The sequence below is a fragment of the Panthera pardus genome, unplaced genomic scaffold (assembly GCF_024362965.1).
Source record: "Panthera pardus isolate Hobbes unplaced genomic scaffold, ASM2436296v1 HiC_scaffold_27, whole genome shotgun sequence".
NCBI lineage: Eukaryota > Metazoa > Chordata > Mammalia > Carnivora > Felidae > Panthera > Panthera pardus.
Window position 1 is genome coordinate 53,920,596 of NW_026526843.1, and position 13,147 is coordinate 53,933,742.

Genomic DNA, 13,147 nt, shown 5'->3' on the forward strand with positions numbered 1-13,147 from the left:
GTTGATTGTTTCCTTTGCAGTGCAGAAGCTTTCTATCTTGATGAGGTCCCAATAGTTCATTTTTGCTTTTAATTCCCTTGCCTTTGGACATGTGTCAAGTAAGAAATTGCTGCGGCTGAGGTCAGAGAGGTTTTTTTTCTGCTTTCTCCTCTAGAATTTTGATGGTTTCCTGTCTCACATTCAGGTTCTTTATCCATTTTGAGTTTGTTTTTGTGAATGGTGTAAGAAAGTGGTCTAGTTTCAATCTTCTGTATGTTGCTGTCCAGTTCTCCTGGTACCATTTGTTAAAGAGACTGACTTTTTTCCATTGGATATTCTTTCCTGCTTTGTCAAAGAGTAGTTGGCCATACTTTTGTGGGTGTATTCTGGAGTCTCTATTATATTCCATTGGTCTGTGTCTATTTTTGTCCCAATACCATGCTGTCTTGATGATTACAGCTTTGTTGTAGAGGCTAAAGTCTGGAATTGAGATGCCTCCGACTTAGGTCTTCTTCTTCAATATTACTTTGGCTATTCGGGGTCTATTGTGGTTCCATACAAATTTTAGGATTGCTTGTTCTAGCTTCGGGAAGAATGCTGGTGTAATTTTGATTGGGATTTCATGGAATGTGTAGATAGCTTTGGGTAGTGTTGACATTTTAACAATATTTATTCTTCCAATCCCTGAGCATGGGATGTTTTTCCATTTCTATGTATCTTCTTCAATTTCCTTCATAAGCTTCCTATAGTTTTCAGCATACAGATTTTTACATCTTTGGTTAGGTTTATTCCTAGGTATTTTATGCTTCTTGGTGTAATTTGTGAATGGGATCAGTTTCTTTATTTGTCTTTCTGTTGCTTCTTTATTAGTGTATAAGAATGCAACTGATTTCTGTACATTCATTTTGTATCCTGCAAGTTTGCTGAATTCATGTATCAGTTCTAGCAGACTTTTGGTGGAGTCTATCAGATTTTCCATGTATAATATCATGTCATCTGCAAAAAGTGAAAGTTTAACTTCATCTATGCCAATTTTGATGCCTTTGATTTCCTTTTGTTGTCTGATTGCTGATGCTAGAACTTCCAACACTATGTTAAACAACAGCAGTGAGAGTGGACATCCCTGTCCTGTTCCTGATCTCAGGGGGAAAGTTCTCAGTTTTTCCCCATTGAGGATGAGTATGTGGGTGCTTAGGAATTTGTCCATTTCTTCCAGGTTTTCCAGTTTGCTGGCATATAATTTTTCATAGTATTCCTTGATCATTGTTTGTATCTCTGAGGGATTGGTTGTAATAATTCCATTTTCATTCATGATTTTATCTATTTGGGTCATCTCCCTTTTCTTTTTGAGAAGCCTGGCTACAGGTTTATCAATTTTATTTATGTTTTCAAAAAACCAATGCTTGGTTTCAATGTTCTACTCTACAGTTTTGTTTTGTTTTGTTTTGTTTTTTGATTCTATATTGTTTATTTCTGCTCTGATGTTTATTATTTCTGTTCTTCTGCTGGGTTTGGGGTGTCTTTGCTGTTCTTCTTCTATTTCCTCTAGGTGTGCTGTTAGATTTCGTATTTGGGATTGTTCTTGTTTCTTGTGATAGGCCTAGATTGCAATGTATTTTCTTCTCAGAACTGCCCTTGCTGTGTCCTAAAGCATTTGGATTACTATATTTTCATTTTCATTTGTGTCCATATATTTTTTTAAATTTCTTCTCTAATTGCCTGGTTGACCCATTCATTCTTTAGTAGGGTGTTCTTTAACCTCCATGCTTTTGGAGGTTTTCCAGACTTTTTCCTGTGGTTGATTTCAAGCTTCATAGCATTGTGTTCTGAAAGTATGCATGGTATGATTTAAATTCTTGTATACTTATGAAGGGCTGTTTTGTGACCCAGTATGTGATCTATCTTGGAGAACGTTCTATGTGCACTCGAGTAGAAAGTATATTCTTTTGCTTTGGGATGCAGAGTTCTAAATATACCTGTCAAGTCCATCTGATCCAATGTGTCATTCAGGGCCCTTGTTTCTTTATTGACCATGTGTCTAGATGATCTATCCATTGGTGTAAGTGAGGTGTTAAAATCCCCTGGAATTACCACGTTCTTATCAATAAGGTTGCTTATGTTTGTGATTAATTGTTTTATATATTTGGGGCTCCCGTGTTCGGCACATAGACATTTATAATTGTTAGGTTTTCCTGATGGATAGACCCTGTAATTATTATATAATTCCCTTCTTCATCTCTTGTTACAATTTTGTTTAATCTCTTGTTTAATCTCTACAATTTTGTTACAATCTCTTGTTTAATTTAAAGTCTAGTTTGTCTGATATAAGTATGGCTACTCCAGCTTTCCTTTGACTTCCAATAGCATGATAGATAGTTCTCCATCCCCTCACTTTCAGTCTGAAGGTGTCCTCAGGTCTAAAATGAGTCTCTTGTAGATAGCAAATAAATGGGTCTTGATTTTTTATCCATTCTCATACCCTATGTCTTTTGGTTGGAGCATTTAGTCCATTTACATTCAGTGTTTTTATTGAAAGATATGAGTTTAGAGTCAGTGTGATGTCTGTATGTTTCATGCTTGTAGTGATGTCTCTGGTACTTTGTGGTCCTTGCAACATTTCACTCACAGAATCCCCTTTAGGATCTCTTGTAGTGCTGGTGTAGTGGTGATGAATTCCTTCAGTTTTTGTTTGGGAAGAACTTTATCTCTCCTTCTATTCTGAATGACAGACTTGCTGGATAAAGGATTCTTGGCTGCATATTTTTTTCTGTTCAGCACATTGAAGATTTCCTGCCATTCCTTTCTGGCCTGCCAAGTTTCAGTAGATAGGTCTGCCACTAGTCTTATAGGTCTCCCTTTATATGTTAGAGCGTGTTTATTCCTAGCTGCTTTCAGAATTTTTTCTTTATTCTTGTATTTTGCCAGTTTCACTATGATATGACGTGCAGAAGATTGGTTCAATTTATGTATGAAGGGAGTTTTCTGTGCCTCTTGGATTTCAATGCATTTTTCTTTCCCTAGATCAGGGAAGTTCTCAGCTCTGATTTGTTCAAGTACACCTTCAGCCCCTTTCTCTGTCTCTTCATCTTCTGGAATTCCTATTATATGGATATTGTTCCATTTGATTGCATCACTTAGTTCTCTAATTCTCCCCTCATACTCCTGGATTTTTTTTATCTCTCTTTTTTTCAGCTTCCTCTTTTTCCATAATTTTATATTCAAATTCACCTATTCTCTCCTCTGCTTCTTCAATCCATGCTATGGCCGCCTCCATTTTATTTTGCACCTCATTTATAGCATTTTTTCGCTCCTCATGACTATTTCTTAGTCCCTTGATCTCTGTAGGAATAGATTCTCTGCTGTCCTCTATGCTTTTTTCAAGCCAAGTGATTAATTTTATGACTATTATTCTAAATTCTTCTGTTGTATTGTTTAAATCGTTTTTGATCAATTTGTTAGCTGTCGCTACTTCCTGGAGTTTCTTTTGAGGAGAGTTCTTCTGTTTCATCATTTTGGGTAGTCCCTAGGGTGGCTCCAAACTGCAGCACTTTCCATGTTGTCCAGAGTCACTTGTTTTGGTGGGCAGGGCCACAGTCAGACCTGATGTCTGCCCCCAGCTCACCGCTGGGGCCACAGTCAGACTCTTGTGTTCCTTATCTTCCCTTCCCCCAGGGGCAGGACTCACTGTACAGTGGTGTCGCCCCTTTCTGTGCTAGTTGCATACTGCCAGGCTTGTGGTGCTGCTTTGATGGGATCTGGCCTATTAGCTGGGGTGGATCTGCAAGGTGCACAGGGGTGGGAGGGGCAAGCTTAGCTGGCTTTGCCATTGGTGAACCCCTGCTGTAGGGGTCCTGCAGCACTGGAAGTGAGGCAGACCCATCAGAGGGATGGATGCACAGAAGCACAGCATTGGGTGTTTGCGTGGTGCAAGCAAGTTGGGTGATGGGAACTGGTTCCCTTTGGGATTTTGGCTGGGAGGTGGGAGAAGGAAATGGCACTTGCAAGAGCCTTTGTTCCCTGCTGACCTGAGCTCTGTCTTCCCGGTGTCCTCTCACTCTCCCCACTCTCCAAGGGCAGAGGTTTTCACTTTTAACATTCCAGATGTTAGGTCCCGCTGGCTGTCAGAACTCACGTAGTCGGGCCCCTCTGCTTTTGCATGCCAGACTTGGGGGCTCTGCCTTGCCAGGTGGCCTGCTCCTCCACTGCCCCGGCTCCCTCCTGTCAGTCCGTGTAGGGCACACCGCCTCTCTGCCCTTCCTACCCTCTTCTGTGAGCCTCTTGTCTACGCTTGGCTCCAGAGAGTTGGTTCTGCTAGTCTTCTGGTGGTTTTCTGGGTTATTTAGTCCGATGTGGGTGGAATCTAAGTGATCAGCAGGATGTAGTTAGCCCAGTGTCCTCCTACGCCACCATCTTCCATGTTCTCTACCTATTGTTGAGTATTTTAGTATCAATTGTTATGATTGCAGTTATTACTGAATAGATAGCAAACTCATAGATAATTAGTATATTTCCCACCTTCCAACTGATGATCAAATTCCCACCCAAAAGCCAGACATCTTCATTCTGCCTCCTATGGGTCTCAATTTCCCTTTACATAAAATGATGGAGTGGAGCTGAATGCTCTCACAGGTTCATTCAAGCTCAGGCATTCTATAATTTTCTAAGTTGCTTCTAAACATAAATATTTCATTTCAAATAAGCAATGTAAAAAAGCAGTAAGAAGTTAAACACAAAATTTGGAGGAGTGCTTACCTTTGGCAGGGAGGCAGAAGTATAGGAAAAGCAATGGGCACATAAAAAAAATGCAAATTGTTGATAATGTTTTAGTTCTCGAGTTGCAAGGTGGGTTCACTGGCATTTATATTATTATTATTTGTAATTTACACATGTGTTACATTGTTTTACATTTTAAATTTTTTTTTAAAGATAATAATGGGAAAAACACACACAATAGACTTTGGATATTCCATTTGGCACTAAGAAGCAAATTATTTAGAATTAGGATGTGCTACATGAGTATATACAACATACTTCTTTTAATTAAATACTGATGGGAGAGGAGAAAATGATGTGTCCACATTGCTCAGAGTGTTCAAAACTAGCTCAAAACTGTTATTTCTTTATGAGATAGGAATCTTGTATTTTCCTCATTTTTCGAATATGACAAACCAAAATCCAGAAAAGTAACTGATTTGTAATTCATGCAATAAGTCATTCCTAAGCTAGAAAACAGAAACACTGGATACCCAAAATATTTCTGTTCACAATGATGTTATTTATCCTTAATAAGTTAAACATCTTAATGGGTTGGTCTTGATTTACTCTGAACATCATTCTAGTCTGCTTTTTTGACCAGTCAGCTGTAAAAGATCAAAAACAACCATCCATATACACCAGTAAGAAATCAATTCAAGATAGAACAAGGTTTACATTGGAGCCTTTACAGCCTTCTTTCCCGGTAGAACACTTGGACATTTATACTGAATTGTGGCTTTCAAAACTGTCAAATGAGAGATTGTGTCTAGGTAGGGGCAGGTGATTTCTCTTCTGAGAGTCTGTAAAGTGACTTTTAAACAACAGCAATAAATGATGCCTTCTGAATGTACATGTAAAAATGAACCAATGATGAATTTGGGCTCTCACTGAGAGCATAAAGAAAAGAGCAGAGGGTTGCAATAAGTCTTTACAGTTCTAAGGAATTATGTAAGAAACAAAATTATCCAAAGACTCTTCCTCTATAACACTTTTGTTTTCAAAGTTACTGAACTAAAACTAGTGAAATTTATTTTACTAAGTTAATGCTTCTTTTTCTAGTACAATGCATGGATTAACAGACAAACTAATATGGAATATAGCTGATCCAGAATTAGAATTAGAATTAGAATTAGAATTAGAATTAGAATTAGAATTAGAAGCTATCACATATATAAAATTAGGATCACTGAGAATTGTAGTGTTATAAAATAATTATATTTATTTGCAGCTGTATCCAGTCCACTTTATACTCATATAGTATAGATGACATAGTTTTTTGTCACTGTACTAAATGAAATTCAACTGTTACATCCCTAAAAATGAAACAATTCAATCCAAGTGAATATGCACTAAGAATTTGGGTTGTGAGTCCATTACTATTAATATATTTAATATATCTTTTTGAAAACACCCTATTCCCATTTATTTCTGTCACCAGCAATTGTATCTTTACCAAATGGCTACATAGCACTGACTCCACAGAAAAGACAACTAAACCACAATAAGGGGTAAATGAAAATATGCTGGTTAGTTGGTCATCATACATTATCCATATCCTACTCCTTCATGTTACAGATAAGAGAAACAACAAATTCTAATTTGTGCTTATAGTAACAGCCCATTTCAGCTGAAACTTTTTTTTGTTTCTTAATTTTATTTTTTTTATATTTACATCCAAATTAGCATATAGTGCAACAATGATTTAAGGAGTAGATTCCTTAATGCCCCTTACCCATTTAGCCCATCCCCCCTCCCACAACCCCTCCAGTAATCCTCTGTTTGTTCTCTATATGTAAGAGTCTTATGCTTTGTCCCTCTCCCTGTGTTTATATTATTTTGGTTTCCTTTCCCTTAAGTTCATCTGTTTTGTCTCTTAAAGTCCTCTTATGAGTGAAGCCATATGATATTTGTCTTTCTCTGATTAATTTCACTTAACATAATACCCTCCAGTTCCATCCACGTAGTTGCAAATGGAAAGATTTCTTTCCTTTTGATTTCTGAGTAATACTTCATTGTATATATATACTACATCTTCTTTATCCATTTATCCATCGATGGACATTTGGGTTCTTTCCATACTTTCACTATTGTTTATAGTGCTGCTATAAACATGGGGGTGCAGATGTCCCTTCAAACAGCACACCTGTATCCCTTGGATAAATGTCTAGTAGTACAATTTCTAGGTTGTAGGGTAGTTCTATTTTTAATTTTTTCAGGATCCTCCATACTGTTTTCCAGAGTGGCTGCACCAGCTTTCACTCCCACCAACAATGCAAAAGAGATCTTCTTTCTTCACATCCTCACCAACATCTGTTGTTGCCTGAATTGTTAATGTTAGACATTCTGACAGGTGTAAGGTTGTATCTCATAGTGGTTTTGATTTGTATTTCCCTGATGATGAGTGAAGATGAGCATTTTTTCATGTCTGGGATGGTCATCTGTATGTCTTCTTTGGAGAAGTGTCTATTCATGTCTTTTGCCCATTTCTTTGCTGGATTATTTGTTTTTTGGGGTGTTGAGTTTGATTACTTCTTTATAGATTTTGGATACTAACCCTTTATCTGGTATGTTGTTTGTAAATATCTTCTCCCATTCTTTCGGTTCCCTTTTAGTTTTGCTGATTGTTTCCTTAGCAGTGCAGAAGATTTTTATTTTGATGAGGTCTAAGTAGTTCATTTTTAGTGAAACTTTTTAAATGATCTTTTTTCCCTCACATGCTCGGCTCTCCAAGGTTGGCTCCCCAGTGCACACTCAGGAGTTGACATTGCCAAGGTGTTATCATCCACTAAATTGCCACTTTTTAGATGGAGGAAACAGATTCATACAGATGAGGGTTAAATATCATACTATCACATAGTGGTTGAACTGCTAAAAACTGTTTTTGTTCATCAGTCAAAAAGGTAGGTAGAGAGGTATGTCTGCACTAAAGCACAGGGGCAGGATAGGGATCAGCTCAAACTGGAATCTGGGGTAGATTTTACAGGGATATGAAAGAGGTACCTCTCCTGAGAGAGAAAAACAATCTCCATTATTAAAATAAATAATTGCCCCTCACATATGTGACAATTAGAATTTAGTAAGTATATTTTACATCCATAATGGTCTCTGATTTTCCCAACATGAAATCATGAAATGACATAAAACTGCTTTGAAACAAAAAGTTCTGTATGATCTATGTAACTATATTATTGTAATTATACAGAAAAATCTTACTAAAACCTTTTCCTTCCACATATATTTCCCAGAATTACCTTAAAAATTAAGAAAAAAAAAAAGATGGTCACAAGGCCTAATTCACTTAAATGAACTATCTGCATACACTATCCAAGTTTATTAAATAATCATCACAGCTACTGGGTGTTTACAATAAAAAATGCCTAGTATTTGCCTAACATTAACTTTTCAAAGCACATTTGAATCTATTATTTTATTTTATCTTCACAACAGTTCTATGAGTGTCTCCAAGTAATGGACTATGTCTAATTCTCCTTAACAGCCATGCCACAGAGAAAGAAAAGAAGAATAGATGGACTGGGTGGATCTATAAATGAATAAAAATAAAAATAACAGGGGCGCCTGGGTGGCGCAGTCGGTTAAGCGTCCGACTTCAGCCAGGTCACGATCTCGCGCTCCGTGAGTTCGAGCCCCGCGTCAGGCTCTGGGCTGATGGCTCGGAGCCTGGAGCCTGTTTCCGATTCTGTGTCTCCCTCTCTCTCTGCCCCTCCCCCGTTCATGCTCTGTCTCTCTCTGTCCCAAAAATAAATAAAAAACATTGAAAAAAAAATTAAAAAAAAAATAAAAATAACAAATATGTCATTTATTTTAGGGTATTTTTGGCAATATATCTATAATGTCTCCAATTCTATACTGTAATGATATTTTAGATGGCTAAGAATACAATCTCACCCTTATTCTTCTTTAGTATTATAGTTTTAAGATTGTTTCTTTTCTGTCTTATATTGCATTCATACCTTCAGAAATATCCTAATTCAGTAAAGTTTGTATAACTAAATTCAACTAAGACATGATGAGATTCTCTGAGCACTTCCACAAATAGGTGAAAGAAATGTAGACATGACTACATTTGTTCTTTTTTTTTTTTTTTTTTTTTTTTTTTGCTTATTTACTGACCACTCTAATAGGGTATTTTGGGATTTTATTTTATTTGAGCCTCTTTTATATTCAATATCATGACTTTTCCCAGATTTCCAAAGACTCCATTCCAATAATTAATTGGCTTTTGCTTTTGGGATATCTAGGCCCCCATTGGTGTGGTTTATGTTGTTCCACTTTCTTCTAGCTTTATATCTACTGACCAACACCCCCACTGTCTTCTATTTATTATGACACATGCTATAAAAATTATTAGCATCACAGCAACATATCTTATACTCTAAAGGGAAGGTTAAGATAAGTGAGTAGTAGGAGAACCCTATGCTTTCCTCATCCCTTGAACATAGCTAGATAAATATCAATCATTCTGAACACCCAAGGAATCAGTCTGAGGACTGACAGAACAAATTGCAAAACTAGAGGGAGATGGGGGCCACATCATGGAAGGTAGGAGGTACTGAGATGTGTGATTTGGGGGAGAAAAGGATGATGGGTGCTGCAGAGGGGAAGGAACCATGATCATGGAGAAAGGGGATGTGGAGAGAGAGAGAGAAAGAGAGAGACAGAAAGAGCAGAGCACAGGGAAAACACTTCTCCAAAGCTATTGACCAGGAAAAGGAGAAGGGTTGATAATCATGAGATTTTATTTATTTAATTTTTTTCAGTTTATTTATTTATTTTGAGAAAGAGAGAGAGGGAGAGAGAATAAGTGTGAGTGGGAGAGGAGCAGAGAGAGAGGAAGAGAGAGAATCCCAAGCAGGCTCCATGCTGTCACACAGAGCCTGATGTTGGGCTCAATCTCATGAATCATGAGATCATGACGTAAGCTGAAATCAAGAGTTGAAAGTTTAACTGACTGAGCCACCCAGGCACCCCTATCATGAGATTTTAAAACCCATGGACTTCAAATACTGAAGTTTCAGAAGTCTGTGCCATGACTGGTGTTGAACCTAGCAGATGCTGCATTGCTTCTGTGAATGAAGAGGCCCAAGAGCATGGCATGATCTGAGGATCCCCTGGGATACATTAGGAGAGACAGTTTGCCCTTCTTGGAATCTGGGATAGGTGGTATTGCCTTTGAGGGGAAAAAGAGCCAGTGGGTACCAACTGTGCTCCAAGCCCCTTAAGCATAGATGTAAAGACACCTGCTGAGATAGCTAACATGGACTCAGGCTTTTTGCAACACTTTAAACTCCAACCTGCTGTGCGTTAGTGTGACTGGCCTTTTGAGACAAACTGGAACCAGCCTTAGCAGGGTAAGACCCACCCCTAGAAGACCAGCATAGGCCCTTGCTACAACCAGGTCCTGAAAATTTGAAGTTTTGAAACCCAACCAGCACACCTGAAATAAAACACAGGTGTATCATGCTGCCAGGTGAGGAGATGGCTCAGACATATAAAGGGTGAAGGCAGGGATTTAAGGGATACTTGGGACACATGAGGGGAGATTGTTCACTCTTTTGTGAAGGCTTCCTAGACAATGTCAGGAATTAACTCACCTTTCTAGTGACTAGGGAGAAGACTGGCCCCATTTTTCTCCCTTGCCCATCAGCACAGACTGACTTCAGAGAGCAGAACAGCATCAACACTGGAAGCCTGAGCTGCTTACACCAATCCCCACCCCCTGCATTGCACAAGTGTTTCTTTACCAAGGCAACTGTGCCTGAGTGCCAGAGCAGTGGGCCCCTTCCTGATAAGACCAGCACAAACTTCCCACATATATCATGTCTACTGACCATAGAGTGCTGCAAAGATTAAGCTCTAATGGAAAGAAAATCAGGCCTCTTTTAACAAACAGACTAGAGAAAATCTAGTTAATGCTCACCCCACTCTGGACAAAGTCCAAATACTCCACACTGCAGGCAAGGAGAATCTCTGCAGAAGACTTGCCTGAGGGAAAGAGCACCCAAAACACAGAAGCAGAGTGCACACAGAATACACCAGAGACACTTCCTGAAACACCAGGTCCTGGAGAGTATATGACCTTTTCTTCATAAAGCAACTACTCTAAGGAGCAGGACACATAACAGGTTTTCCTAACACAGAAAAGAAACAGAGACTTGGACAAAATAACAAGATGAAGAAATTCATCTCCCAAAAATTAAGAGGAAAAGGTCATGTTCAATGATCTAATTGAACATATATAAATAATAGGCTTGATCCAGAATTTAAAACCACAATCATAAGGGACTGAGAATCATCTGGGACTGAGAAAGCCATAGAAGACAGCAAGGAGTCTCTTACCACAGACATAAAAGACCTAATAACTAGTCAGACCTAAATAAAAAAATGTTGTAACTGGGATCCAAAACTAACTGGATGAAATGGCCAAAAAGATAGAAGAAACAGGAGAATGAAAAAGTGATATAAAAGATAAAATTATGGAAAATAATGAAGCTGAAAAGAAAGAAATAAAAATATTGCATTGCAATGTAGACTTAGGCAACTTGGTGGCTCCAAAAAGCATAATAACAATTATATCAGAGGAGTCCCAGAAGAAGAGAGGATAAAAGGGGTGGAAAATTTATTTGAGCAAATTATAGCTAAAAACTACCCTAAACTGGGGGAGGAAACAGACATCCAAATCCAGGAGGCACAGAGAACTCCCATCAAAATCAATAAAAGCAGGCCAACACTGAGACATATCATACTAAAATTTGCAAACTAAAGAGATAAGGAAAAAATCCTAAAAGCAGCAAGGGGACAGAAATCCCTAATTTACAATGGAATACAAATGAGAACAGCAGCAGATGCCACCACAGAAACTTGGTGGATGAGAAGGGAATGGCATGATATAGTCAACATGCTGAATAGGAAAAATATACAGCCAAGAATACTCTATCCAACAAGGCTATCATGCATAATAGAAGGAGAGATAAAGAGTTTCTAGGAAACACAAAAACTAAAGGAGTTCATGACCATTACTGCAATAAATATTAAAGAATATTCCCTGAAGGGGAAAGAAATACCAAAAGTGACAAAGACTAGAAAGGAACAGAGAAAATCTCCAGAAAGAATGACTTAACAAGTAATACAATGGCATTCACTTCATGGATGTAAATGGACTAAATGCTCCAATAAAAAGAATTAGGGTATCAGAATGGATTTTTAAAAAAGACCCATCTATATACTACCTAGAAGAGACTCACTTGATATATAAAAAAAACCTTCATATTAAAAGTTAGTGGATGGAGAAACATTTAACATGCAAATAGATGTCAAAAGAAAGCTAGTGTAGCAATACTTATACCAGACAAACTAGATTTTTTAAATAAAAATCTGTAACAAGAGATGCAAAAGGGTACTACATCGTAATAAAGGGGCCTATCCAACAAGATCTTACAATTTTAAATATTTATGTCCCCAACTTGAATGCGCAAACATATAAATCAATTAATTACAAACTGAAAGGAATTCTTTGATAATAATTCAATATTAGTATGAACCTTACCACTCGATTTAGAGCAATGACACATCATCTAAGCAGAAAGTCTACAAGGAAAAAATGATTTTGAATGACACACTGGACCATATGGACTTCACAGATATATTCAGAACATTCCATCCTAAATCAACAGAATACACATTATTTTTGAATGCACATGGTATATTCTCCAGAATAGATCACATACTGGGCCACAAATTAGGCCTCAATAAATACAAAAAGATTTACATCATACCATTCATATTTTCAGACCACAACACTATGAATCTTTTAAGTCAGCTACAAGAAACAATTTGGAAAGACCACAAATACATGGAGGTTAAACAGCATCCTACTAAAGAACGAATGGGTAAACCAGGCAATAAAGAAGAAATATAAAAAAATACATGAAAACCAATGAAAATGAACACACATGGTCCAAAATCTTTGGGATGCAGCAAGAACAGTTCCAAGAGGGAAGCATATAGCAATACAGGCCTATCACAAGAAACAAGAAAGATCTCAAATATACAACTGAACCTTACACTTAAAGAAGCTAGAAAAAGGACAAAAAATGAAACCTAAAGACAGCAGTGAGATGAATATAAGGAAGATTAGAGCAAAACTAAATGATATAGAAACAAAAAAACATTTACATATCAATGAAAGTAGGAATTGGTTCTTTGAAAGAATTAACAAAATTGATAAACTCATAGCCAGACTTAATAAAAGAGAATGGACCCAAATGTGAAAAATCACAAATGAGATGACAGATTACAACCAAAACAACAGAAATAAAAACAATTATAGAAGAATATAATGAAAAAAAATATATGCCAACAAATTTGACAGTCTGGAAGAAATTGATAAATTTGT

At 37.4% G+C, this 13,147-nt stretch overlaps 1 protein-coding gene and 1 non-coding gene across 2 annotated transcripts in view; both read right to left on the reverse strand.

Annotated features, from left to right (window-relative positions):
* Positions 1-13,147, reverse strand: part of DACH2 (dachshund family transcription factor 2) — a 749,278-nt gene that overhangs the window by 150,671 nt on the left and 585,460 nt on the right. The gene's annotated exons all lie outside the window — the stretch shown is intronic.
* LOC128774000 (small nucleolar RNA SNORD55/SNORD39) lies at positions 7,446-7,521 on the reverse strand. The gene has a single exon (XR_008418480.1). It is a non-coding gene; the product is annotated as a small nucleolar RNA SNORD55/SNORD39 (small nucleolar RNA).